Genomic DNA, 13,760 nt, shown 5'->3' with positions numbered 1-13,760 from the left:
CCATGGTGACCAATGGGCAGCATGTTCTTGCTGTTGTACGCCTTCTGCCATACCAGTGGCAACAGCAGGATTGGCGAGCAAGCAGCCATGACGAGCTTGGCAGTGTGGCCACTCGCCGGTGCTGGCGGAGCGGTCTTGATCCTGAGGAGTCATGTTTGCTTCGGTATCTCGACGCGGTGGCGCTGGTGACATGCCGTCGTGGAGCTAGAGCTAGCTAGATCGATCAGTGCCTACGACTTGCTCTTCTGCTCTCTGGTCACCGGTGCGCGCAGGTGGAACTCGCGCCCGACGTGTGGGTGTGTGCAAGTGGATTCAAAGTTGGTTAGTATTCCCTGGTATTCTGATGATGACAAGAATTACCAAGTCGATTAGTCAAGCCGCTGTTTACTGGGAAATATTGTAGCGTGCCCATCTGTTCGAGCAAAGGCCAGCTAGCTATGCTGAAAGTTATTGTAATATCTTATATCAGAAAAAGGTTTATGTTGGCTGTTAGAGTTACACAGGACCATTACATTATTTAGATTTCAAATGCTCCTGATGGAAAATAGTTGAACTGATAGTGTTTTGCATATCTGAGCCATATACATTATCCAGAAGATAAGTGAGTTGCAGCCATCGTCTCCTATTTTTGTGTAGTTTCCATACTTCCTTTAATCTCTGCAAAGACAAGCATGAGTGATATCCGTGTGCTGATTTCTTAATTCGGCACTTGTGTGAAGGTGTATCTTCGGAAATAAGAATGACCCAAGGATGACAAAGTGACATGGATGACTGATTAGAAGATGCAATGGCAGCGGGTGTGATGGAAGAAAAAGAGCAGAGAGTGTTCGAAGAAATAATGAGGTGATAAGGTCTCGAAATGTTCATTATCTCACCGAAGTTATTAATGTGCTATGTAGCCAAAAGGTTAACAAATGTATATGTGCATGTACTCTAGGTTGGCCATTTGAAACATGTTCAAGAACATGTTTTTACTCGGCAAAAATTATAGTTAATTGTTTGTTAATAAATTTCATTGCTTCAGCGTATTCCTTTTGATTAACTCTGATAGTGATTATTGCCTTTCCACCTACAGATCATTTTAGGGCTTCAGAATTTTGATAGGAGCAATGTTGGATCTGCTGTCACAGATGTACAAATAGTGTGGTACACTTTTTTCATGCTCTATTACTGTTTAACTCTAGCACATATGTGAAATAATGTTTAAGTTCTGATGTCGGTTGATGGACGACAAGTGAATGACCTAAATCAAACAATCATGGACATGAGTTTCTTGAAACATATCTGAATTTTAGTTCTGAGTTCGTCGCATGTTACACACTTAGGGATAGAAGAAAATTTGGTTATATCATGTGTTAGGGGATGTTCTATGTGCAGCTAGCTATTCCTAAATTGGTCCAAGACTTCATTTTCTTCAAGCATGAATAAGAAGAAAAAATTAAAATGGCGAGTGAAGAGACTGATGTTGTGTTGTTGCTGATGCTACTCCTTTTTCTGTCTTTTGCTTTGCTGATCCTCCTCTACACGCTATGCTGATGGTGCTGCTGCTGCCGAGCTGCCACTCCTCTTCTCATAAGAGTCATTCTTGTTATTTTTCTGATAGATAGAAGAAGTATATTGTGCCTTTATTAGTTGGATATTTATATTTAGTAAGTGATTATTTAGCATAGAAATGAACTTTGGACTAACCTTAAATTTCACTTCACTTTTTTCAGTTCAGCATTATAAATAAGGCCTTGAACACATCTCCTGAAGGTTTGACAAGATCTTGAAGGTGTTGGAGGTTTGGCCAGATATGCAAGGCGTCCATACTTAATTTTTTTCTGCTCATTTTGGTGGTTATTTTAGCACATAAGCCGATGTATTCTCATTTCGGCTATGTAGCACATCTAGAAGCATGTCTTTTTTCCTTTTGTGGCACAACATCCTTGATGTATTTAGAAACATGTATTTGGTACCTTATGAAATGAAGCTTAAGGCATTGGATGTGGCTTATATGCATCTTTGATTGAGAAGTATGTATGAGCTGTGAGATCTTGTATGATTGTCCAATCATACAGAATGTATATTAAATTAGGGTTAAGCTACATAGAAAATTTTGTTAGTGAAATCAATGTGATGGCATGTTAACTGCGGGCTTAACAAGGTTCTACCGATAGTTTTAATGCCGGTGACTGCAGTTCCCATGCCACGATCAATTTGTTGGGAGAAATATAACTATCGGCAAATAAAATAGACATGGCAGACAAACTTCCGGTAATAGTTTATCTGCCGGGACAAGTAATCCCTGGCAGCCATTCTTGTGGCAGTTCTATCTGCAGGGAGAAACTCCCTCCCGGCAGTTTATCTGCCGTCTTAAGTGCATTCTCCCGACAGATTACATGCCGTTGCATTCGTGTTGTGGTGTAGTGAGTTTGCTGAATCAAAGCTCTTACATAGAACCTTCCTGAAAATAAGATGAATTGCAATTGTTTGATGACTAAATCACGGTTTGTTAGTTTTCAAGAAAGTTTATGATCTATACTTTAACATGTGAATAACTTGTTACTTGATCATGAAAAGTTTTATGAGATGAGCTACTGTTATGACATATAATGATGCTAGAAAAGATGATTGAAATTATCATTGATGAAACTTGTGCACCTGCTAGTATTCACACTTCATAAATTATTTCTTTTATCATTTACCTACTCGAGGACGAGAAGGAATTAAGCTTGGGGATGCTGATACGTCTCCAACGTATCTATAATTTATGAAGTATTCATGCTATTATATTATCCATCTTAGATGTTTTATATGCATTTATATGCTATTTTATATGATTCTTGGGACTAACATATTAACCTAGAGCCCAGTGCCAGTTTCTGTTTTTCCTTGTTTTTGAGTTTAGAGAAAAGGAATAACAAACAGAGTCCAATTTATGTGCCAATTTTTGATGATTTTTTATGGACCAAAAGAAGTCCAGGGAGTAAAAGAGTTGGGCTAGAAGAGTCCCGGGCTGCCCACGAAGTTGGAGGGCACGCCCTACCCCCCCTGGGTGCGCCCCCCTATCTTGTGGATGGCTCGGAGACCCCCTGGCGTGAGACCTACGCCAAAAATTCATATAAATACTGAAACCTCCAGAAAATAACCTAGATCGGAAGTTCCGCCGCCGCCAGCCTCTATAGCCACGAGAAATCAATCTAGGCCCTCTCTGGCACCCTGTCGGAGGGGGCCATCATCACCGGAGGCCATGGAGGAGGATCCCGGAGGGGCCATCATCGCCATGAAGGCCAAGGAACAGAGGCAGAATCTCTCCCCATCCAAGGGGGAGGCCAAGGAGGAGGAAGAACAGGGGGGGACCTCTCCTCCTCTCTCTCGGTGGCGCCGGAGTGCCATCGGGAGGGGAATCATCGCCGCAGTGATCGTCTCCATCAACATCACCATCGTCATCACAATCCTCATCTCTTCTACGCGGTCCACTCTCCCGCACCCCGCTTTAATGCCTACTTAAACATGATATTTTATGGCACATATTATGATCCAATGATGTGTTGCCATCCTATGATGTTTTGAGTAGATATCCTTTGTCTTTGGGTTGATTGATGATCTAGATTGGTATGAGTTGTATGTTTTATTTTGATTCTGTCCTATGCTGCCCTCCGTGTCGCGAAAGCGTGAGGGACTCCCGATGTAGGGTGTTGCAATATGTACCTGGTTTACTTATTGTCTGCGTTGCTTGAGTCACAGAAGCATAAACACATATAAGTGGGTCACGGCTTATGGGATAAAGGGGACTTGATGCTTTAATGCTATGCTTAGGTTTTACCTTAATGATCTTTAGTAGTTGCGGATTCTTGCTAGAGTTCCAATCATAAGGTCATATGATCCAAGAATAAAAAGTATGTTACCTTATGCATCTCCCTCAAATGAAATTGCAATGACGACTACCGGTCTTGTTAATAATTTCCTAGGATAATTCCGCACATTGATCCATCATTATTCCACACTCGCTATTTATCATATTTATTAATATATTCTAACTTTATGATAACAACACCTACTTTTATATTTTAGCTCTCCGATATCATGCAAAGTTATCCTCTTCATACCAACAACGTAGTTTTATTTCTCGTTTCTAGATGGAAGCAAACGTCCGGTGTACGCAGATCAGTGGCAGATAGAACTTGAGAGAATATTGATCTTACCTTTAGCTCCTTGTGGGTCCGACACTCCATACTTATCACTTCCACCTTTGGAAATTGCTATGATGATTCCCTGCACTTAGCGATTATCAATCCTGATAGAGCAGGTTCAGGCTGTTGCCACCGTCCATCAGGAGTCGCGTATGGTGGAATCCGTCAATGATTGGGTCCAGGACCAGTGCGGCTGAGCTGCCATGACGGAAACTGGTCGGATGATCCCTGCGATCGAAGGTGATTGGACAGGATGACCATGGGTTGTACTTTGGGGCGACTGGCTCCATCACATAGATGTCCCTGAGTCCGCACTTGCGCTCCCTCTTGGGGATATGGGTAGCATATATCATGTTCACCGTTTTAACTTGGGGGGGGGGACTTCTTATGTCCCTTGTGTTTGGTGGCTGGGGCTCCTCATCATCGTCATCGCTTTGCGACCCCTTCTCCTTGTTTTGGCATTTAACTTGCCGGCCTGTTTGAAGACCCAACATTCTCTATTGGTATGATTGGCTGGTTTATCGGGGGTGCCATGGATTTGACATGGACGATCGAGTATGCGGTCCAAACTGGACAGGCCCGGATAGTTTCTCTTAAATGGCTTCTTCCACTGACCGGACTTAGAGCCACTGAATCCGGCATTGACAGCCGTGTCTTCGGCGTTGTCTTCGTTGTTTCGACACTTGTGTCTGTTGCGTCGGGGCTTGTCGTTGCTATCTCTGGTTTCAAAAGTGCCAGGTTTACTTGAGTTGTTGTTTCTACGCGCTAGCCAGCTATCTTCTCCCGCACAAAAGCGGGTCATAAGCGCCATAAGGGATGCAATGGACTTCGGCTTTTCTTGGCCGTGGTGTCGGGCAAGCCATTCGTCACGGATGTTGTGCTTAAAGGCCGCTAAGGCTTTGGCATACGGATAGTTGACGATCTGGTTCTTTTTAGTTAAGAACCGAGTCTAGAATTTTCTGGCTGACTCTCTAGGCTGTTGGATTATATGACTTAATTCGTCGGCATCCGGATGTCGGACATAGGTATCTTGGAAGTTGTCAAGGAAGGCACCTTCCAAGTTCTCCCAACTGCCAATAGAGTTTTCGGGCAGACTTTTCAACCAGTGCCGAGCTGGTCCCTTGAGTTTTAGTGGGAGATACTTGATGGCGTGGAGATCATCACCACGGGCCATATGAATATGGAGAAGAAAATCCTCAATCCATACCGCAGGATCTGTTGTCCCATCATATGATTCAATGTTTACGGGTTTGAACCCTTCTCGGAATTCATGTTCCATTACATCATCAGTGAAGAATAAGGGGTGTGCAGCGCCTATATGTCGGGCCACATCACGATGCAGGTCGGATGGAGCTGGTCTACGGTATTCGGCCCGGACAGGTTTGTATTTATCATATCTAGGGAGGTAACCATCATCGTGCATTGGGGCACACCCCCGCGATCCATAGATCGATCTGGTCTGGCCTGCTCTGTTTTCCAAGTCATACCGCAGGTCATGTGTGTATCCCCGAGCTGTTGTGTTTCTGTTTTTTCGGCGACGTAATGCGGGCTGGTGTTCAGCCTGAGTTGTTGCTTTGTCCCAGCCACGTGGTGGTCGGTCAGCCGCATTATGCACTGCGAGGACGGGCTCCAGTGCCTCGTGATCGAATTGAGGGAGATATTTGCGCTTCGGGTAACTTTTGGTTGGGCGCTCGAGGCCGTATTCCTCGGCTGCCAGGACATCAGTCCATCTGTCATTGAGCAGATCTTGCTCAGCTTCAAGCTGCTGCTGCTTCTTTTTCAGGCTCCTTGCAGTGGCTATAAGCCGGCGCTTAAAGCACTCCTGCTCGTAAGGTTCCTCGGGCACAATATATTCTTCGTCGCGGAGGCTCACCTTGTCCTCAAAGAGTGGGATGTAGTTGTTGTCCTCCGAGTCTTCATTCATGGCCTGTTCGTCGGGGCTAACTCGCCCATCTTATCGTTCGTCCTGTTCGGAGGTTGGCTCTACTAGGTCTTGATTTTCTTTGGCATCATCCGGAACGTTATCCTCTGTAGTACCGGTATTGCTGTTTTGTCCATGGTGTGGTTTAGAGCGGTGCCGCTGACGTCGGTGCTTTGGATGCTTCTCATGAGGTTTATCCTCGAATGGTTTTTCCTTGTTACTGTTGTTCTCTTCGGGTGTGTCCACCATATATATGTCATATGAAGAGGTAGCCGCCCAGCGCCCTGTGCCCGGTGGCTCTTGCATTTTCTCTTCTCCGACATCGTAGTCCATACTGTCGATGTCCTCAGAGTCGAGATCGAGCATGTCGGTTAAGTCCTCGATAGTGGCTATGAAGTGGGAGCTGGGTGGGGATCGGAATTCTCCCCTCTCAGCTTCCAATTCGAACCGGATATAGTTTTGCTGAGAATCCCGGATAAGTCAAGGGCCTTTAATGAGTTAGCACATTGCCAAAAGGTGAGTGCCCAAAAATATCCGTGGAGCTGAACTCAAGGATCGACACCTCCTGGTCGAGGGGCGCGGATGTACGCGGTTTGGAACCTATGGCCGGAGACGAGTCTTAGGTTCCGATCACACAGGCCTCGTTCGAGGTTGGATCTGTGTTTGGCTCCAACGCCGCTTGGTTTGCGGCTTCCGTGGCGGGGTTGAGCTTCCCGTCCTTGGATGGCGCAATCTTCTCCGGATCTAGGGCTAGAGCACTCAGAGGTGCCATCTCCTGAGCACGGTCCAATGATAGATCTAGGTCACGTTCATCATGGTGGTAGGAAGCGGTCGTCATGGGCTCGAATCGCTCAAAGTTCAAGTCCCCGCGGATATCGGCCACGTAATTAAAGCCTCCAAACCTGACCCGATGGGCAGGGGCGTAGCTGTCGATCTACTCTAGATGGCCAAGCGAGTTTGCCCGCAAAGAGAAGCCGCCGAATACGAAGATCTGTCCGGGGAGAAAGACCTCTTCCTGGACTGTGATGTTGTAGATGATTGATGGAGCCATCAAGCCTTGTGATGATTACTCAGTGGAACTCTCAATGAAAGCACCAATGTCAGTGTCAAAACCAGCGGATCTCGGGTACGGGGTCCCGAACTAGGCGTCTAAGGCTAATGGTAACAGGAGACGGGGGACACAATGTTTACCTAGGTTCGGGCCCTCTCTATGGAGGTAATACCCTACTTCCTGCTTGATTGATCTTGATGAATATGAGTATTACAAGAGTTGGTCTACCACGAGAACATAATGGCTAAACCCTAGAAGCTAGCCTATGATTATGATTGTTCTTGTCCTACGGACTAAACCCTCCAGTTTATATAGACACTGGAGGGGGCTAGGGTTACACAAAGTCGGTTGCAGAGAAAGGAAACTACATATCTGAATCGCGAAGCTTGCCTTCCACGCAAAGGAGAGTCCCATCCGGACACGGGACGAAGTCTTCTATCTTGTATCTTCATAGCCCAACAGTCCGGCCCATGTATATGTTCCGGGTGTCCGAGGACCCCTTAATCTAGGACTCCCTCACCCACCCCGCCAGCATCGAGGCGGAAGCCCTACTCCGCCAAGGCCCCGCCCCGCCAACAACGAGGCAAACGACATCGCCGGCTCAGACGAGGCCCCACCCTGCCGGCAACGAGGGGGAGGATTTCCCCCGCTCCGCCGAGGCGCCGCCCCACCGACAATGAGAAAGAGGACATCGCCGGCTCCGTCGAGGTCCCGCCCTGCTGCCAACGAGGTTGCGCCACATAGAAAACAAGGAATAGTAGAACACGGTAGGTTGCTGCCGCTCGGGTCCAAGTAAGGCCACCGTTGCTACCCTCCGATTGAAGCCAAGCTAGGCGGGTTGACCATTGACGGCTGATTAGCTTCTTGGCGGCGACGTGGAGTCGGAGAACTATGTTGGGGAAGGACGCTGCTTCTACTTAACTGTTGGTGCAGTTGGCTGACTGACACGTGCACCCAACAAAGCATCTGGGCAACATGTCAGCTACATAACTGCACCTGCAGTTAAGTCACTGAAGCTCACTCCGCTGGAGCAGAAGCTTTTGTTCGGCTCAGCCGGACACAGGTGGGTAGCTTTGGTTAATTAATTATACTTCCAGCGCACCCCTTTTAGTTGAAGAATGTATGAAATGTAGCTTCTGGCATGTTTATATGAAATCCGACCGTGTATGAATGAATTTATTTTAATTAGTTCAAATTCTTGTATAACTGGCATTGGACGAACATGCAAAAGAATACGTACTAGCATTATTCCCAGGGTGATCTCCTCGTTTGCAGCAATTTCACATGTACTCCCTCTGGTTCTTTCTAGTCTGCATACAAGTTTTGTATGCAGTCAAAGTATCTCTACTTTGACCAATCTTATAGAAAAAAGTATGCACTGCCACAATGTGTGAAGTAAAATGGAACAGAAATACTAAAAAGAGTTTGAGTAGATTTTTAGCGTTCCTGTACATTGAAATCAAACACATATGCCTGGCAATTCATAGAGAACATTCAAAACAATCGATGATTATGCATCTCAGCGAGTTACATGTCAGAGCCAATATTTACTTCACAACTAAAGAATAAAGAAAAATCGATCGACGCTACTCACAGCAAAGTGCGTCTCATTCCAAAATATAAAACGCATGTCTTCTTACGAACATCAATGAGCAAAATTTGAAAAGGTTGTCCCATTCCAAAATATCAAATGCCTACGATTGTGGAATGGGCAGGGTTTGCCATCAGTTCAGACATTGACATGGCACCTCATGCTAAATAAACAAGCTATTCTTTTTGTGCAGTTCAACCAAAATCAACAAAATTCGTGCGTAGCTTGTATGATTTCTCCCTTATATGTTGCAACGCCTTGACCTTATCAGCACCTCCTTTCTTGTGGTGGAAATGATTGATTCGATGTATTCATGAACATTTTGTGCAGTTCTCAATGAAATCAAGTTGAGCACCCCTATTTGCGCAAATACAAAAAAAGTGATTAGTATAAAGCAAACTGTACTATGAATTGACAATTTAAACAGGCACCTACATGGTCCATGTAGAGCACACTTTTAGAAAAATGGAACTCATCGGAAAGAATCCTAGAACAACATTGTACTTGCGCATCACAGCCCGAAAATGGAGATATGTCAGTCCTTCTGAGCTGAAGTTAGTTTGGTCATGTGGGGAGTAATGTAACCATGCTTCAACTGCTCCTTCTGATGAGAAGATAGACAAGGCTTGTTCATCCTGGCATAGTCCGAACTAGTCACTTCACGTACTCCATATTCTTCTTCAAAGGAGGATGATCCTGTTGTGCAAAGACAAGAGGAATACTCAATGCTAGCATCCATGTTTGCTAGATAAAAAGGAAAGGAAATATTTAAAATAGCACAGATGAAGCACTTCTCAAGGACAATACCACTTTCTCATGACAGTATCTAAATAGTAGCACAACACCAAAAGAGATGACAAAGCTCAATCATATGGACGAAATCCGTGGGCGAGTACCAAGCTTTGTCGGGAGGCTTATTGTGTAGAGCATACAGATGAAGCACTTCTCCGGAACCATCTGTTGCTATCTACTGTTGTGGCAATGCTTACTATATACTCCTTGATTAGTTTAATGTTTCCAACATCTTCTTGTGCAGTTCCACTATAACATATGGTATCCTAAAAGAAGTTCCTTGTTTGCACAAGTAGAGATAATTACATATTACATTAAGAGTGCCATCAAATCAGTGGCAAAACAATTGCTCGTTCTAGCCATAGCAATAAATTAAGATGCAACACTATATCATTACTTGTGTCTAGGGCTGCAAACGAGTCGAGCTTGAGCGAGTTGGAGTTGGCTCAGCTCAACTCATATGAAAATTTGAGCAAGCTCAAACTGAGAGAAGCTCATGATTGAGCTGTAGAACATGACTTGTGCTCAGCTTGTAACGATCTCGAGTCGATCTCGAGCTAGTATCGAGCTAAATGAGATGGTAAAAATTAAAAATCTATGAATGAAAAACAAATTTTTTAAGGTGAATACGTTTGGAACATTGGTAAAAAATATAGGATATTGAACACATAGTCGACCACGTACCATAATTAGGCCTAAATTTTTTCTGGACTTAATTAAGTTTCCATGTTTGTTGGTAAAAAAACCGAGACAAATTATGGACAACATATATGGTAATAAATTATCTTATTTCCATTTAATATATGGCTAATGATATTCTGTCAAGCTATTGAGCTAAAATCGAGCGATCCAACATTGGCTCAAGATCGGCTCGTTTCTCGGTCGAGCTACATAAAGTGTTCAAACTCAGCTTGTTTCTTTTTGAGTCGATCTCAAGTCGAGTCAAAAAATGAGTTGATCTCGAGAGGCTAACGAGACTCGAGCTTTTCTTGCAGCCAAACTTGTGTCATCACAGTTCCTGTGCTTCACTACAATACCGGGAGTTGATTTTTTTTTCTTCCGCTTGTTCTTCCCCTTCATCACTTGGTTCAATAACAGACAAGCTTCTCCTTCAATGTAAGATTTGGCGTGGAAATTAGGGAGCACATGAATAGCACTAAACAATGACATTAATTTTCTGATGAAAGTGGCAAAATACAGGCCAACAGTAGTGAAATATCCTTATCTTACCTCAATGGGATATTAGGGTGCACATACAGATTGGCAGTCTTGTCTCCATTTGTGCAGTTCACTAAAATCAAGCAACATTACTGTACAAGTAGCACAACATATGAAAGCACACTGCAGAATCTTGTGAAAGAAGGCTAGTACTGAACTCTCATGACGCGGAATTCAAACAACTCATAAGAAGAAGATATGAACCAAATTTTCCAACACGGATAGGAACTAACATCTCCTCTTGTGCGGTTCCACTAAGATCAAGCAATCAAGCAACATTGGCGGTGTGACATTTTGGTTGAACTACACAAAACACTCTTAAAAAAAGTAGTGTTTTGTGCAGTGCAACAAAAGGTCACAATGACAGTGAGGTGAAGTAGATAACCCTATTTACACAGAGGTGCAAAGGAGACAACTAGTGTCGGTGTCAAAACCGGCGGATCTCGGGTAGGGGGTCCCGAACTGTGCTTCTAGGCGGATGGTAACAGGAGACAAGGGACACGATGTTTTATCCAGGTTCGGGCCCTCTTGACGGAGGTAACACCCTACGTCCTGCTTGATTAATATTGATGATGTGTGTTACAAGAGTGGATCTACCACGAGATCAAGGAGGCTAAACCCTAGAAGCTAGCCTATGGTATGATTGTTGTTCGTACTATGGACTAAAGCCATCTGGTTTATATAGACACCGGAGAGGGCTTGGGTTACACAGAGTCGGTTACAATGGTAGGAGATCTACATATCCGTATCGCCAAGCTTGCCTTCCACGACAAGGAAAGTCCCATCCGGACACGAGACGAAGTCTTCAATCTTGTATCTTCATAGTCTTGGAGTCCGGCCGACCATGATAGTTCGGCTATCCGGACACCCCCTAGTCCAGAACTCCCTCAGTAGCCCCTGAACCAGGCTTCAATGACGATGTGTCCGGCGCGCATGTTGTCTTCGGCATTGCAAGGCGGGTTCTTCCTCCGAATAATTTATAGAAGATTGTGAACACCAGGATAGTGTCCGGCTCTGCAAAAATAAATTCCACGTACCACCGTAGAGAGAATAATATTACACAAGTTCAATCTGCCCACGTATTCTGTGGCGTGACGTCACACCACTACCAAGCCTTTACTCGAATTGTCTTTATTGTTCCACCTCAGCGCGTTTAGCGAAGCGGTTTCCTTGGCACGTCTTGTCGAAGCAGAGATCGTGTTCCCCTTATTCTGGGATTCCCATCAATACAGACGTGGGTAACCCAACCGCGCCATTGATTGCGGCGCTTGGGAGATAAGCGAGTTTTACCAGGCCGGTGGGGACACATGTTTTCATCCGCCCATATAAGGGGATAAAGATCCAACCCTTTTACCTGCGCCTTCTTCCTCCTTGGCTTATCCATCTCCGCGAACTCGAGCTCTAGCGCCCAAGTCCGCACTTCTCACCTCAACCTTCTCCAACTATGTCCGTAGCGGGAGGCAAGTGGATGGCCTCCACCATCACGGAGGGGCAGATCCAGAAGCTGCGCAACGCCGGATATTTGTCCAGCAACATCGCGCACCTCATTCCCACCCCCAGGCCCCATGAGAGGGTAGTATTTCTTCCCCATTTCCTCCGCGTACTGGGCTTCCCTCTTCATCCCTTTGTACGGGGGCTCATGTTCTACTACAGCCTGGATTTCCATGATCTGGCCCCGAATTTCATCCTCAACATCTCGGCGTTTATCGTCGTGTGTGAGGCCTTCCTCTGCATCCATCCCCACTTCGGCTTGTGGCTCAAGACCTTCAGTGTCAAGCCGAAGGTTGTGAAGGGCAGCCAAGCAGAGTGCGGAGGCGCCATGGTGGGAAGAATGTCCCACGTTACTTGGCTGGAGGGCACTTTCATGGAAACCATTAAGGGGCGGCAATAGGGGTGGTTCTATCATCACCGAGCCGCGTGACGCTGAATGGGCAGCGGCCCCCGAATTTAGCTCTGGCATCCCCACACGGCTTACCTCCTGGAAAGAGAGTGGCCGGATCTGGGGCGACTCGGAGGAGCTGACCGTACTCCAAGCCTGTATCCAAAAGTTGGTAGACAAGAAGCTCAAGCTTGTCAACGTAGTCCAGGTCATGCTCATCCGCCGGATTCTCCCGTGCCAACGATGGGGCTTCAACATGTGGGAGTTCGATCCGGCGCAGCACCAGACTCTGAACAGGCTCTTCGACACTACGTACGAAGATGTCTGGAAGGTGCTGTTCAAGGGCGCCGAGGCTCCCGCATCCGCTACCGAAAATCGCGGATTCAGCTCGCAGCGTCCAGCTGACGAGGCAAGTGATTTTGTCGCTTTTTTGTCATAGTTTGACTCTATGTGGGATCTAAACTCCCTTTACCTTTGACAGGACTGGCTGGCGAAGGCCGAACAGACTATCTGTCCGGCCCCATTGCCAGAGGACCCAGCGGACGCCCGCCTAACGGGGCTGCTGGCTCCAGCACCCCACGTGGTGCCGGAGAAGAAGGCCAAGAAGAAGGCCACGGGTACTCGAAAGAGTTCCCGTTTTTAAGTGTTATCGGATGATGACTCTGAGGCCGACTCCTCTCACAAAGGCGAGGAGGAGAAGAAGAAAGCCTCTCCCCCAGCGGGGGGAGGGAAGAAAAGGAAGGCCTCCCCAACAAGGGAGGTCGAAGGGTCCAAGAAGGGACAAACTCTTTCCCCGGACTGCTCTGCCAACGCCAGTGACGACGACGAGGACTGGCCTCCAAGAGCCAAGCCCCTGGCGAGATCGTAAGTATCTGGACTCCCGAATAACTTCATGGTTTTTCTTTTCGCCACATAATGTCTTTCTAATGCCGCATACAACCCTGCAGTCCGCCCAAGGATGATCTTACCGCTTCGTCGAGCGGGTCCTTAGGTGCGTCGGATATGGATTCTCTTCCGACTGCCTCCACCCCCCGTGATGCGGACGATGCCGAGGTGGGATCCCGGGAAGGGACCTACCAGGAGGAGGAGGCCCTGGAGGTGTCGCAGGAAAACCTCCCGGACTTTGCACCGGA

The sequence above is a fragment of the Triticum aestivum genome, chromosome 4A (assembly GCF_018294505.1).
Source record: "Triticum aestivum cultivar Chinese Spring chromosome 4A, IWGSC CS RefSeq v2.1, whole genome shotgun sequence".
NCBI classification, from domain to species: domain Eukaryota; kingdom Viridiplantae; phylum Streptophyta; class Magnoliopsida; order Poales; family Poaceae; genus Triticum; species Triticum aestivum.
Note: the sequence above shows the minus strand (reverse complement) of the source record.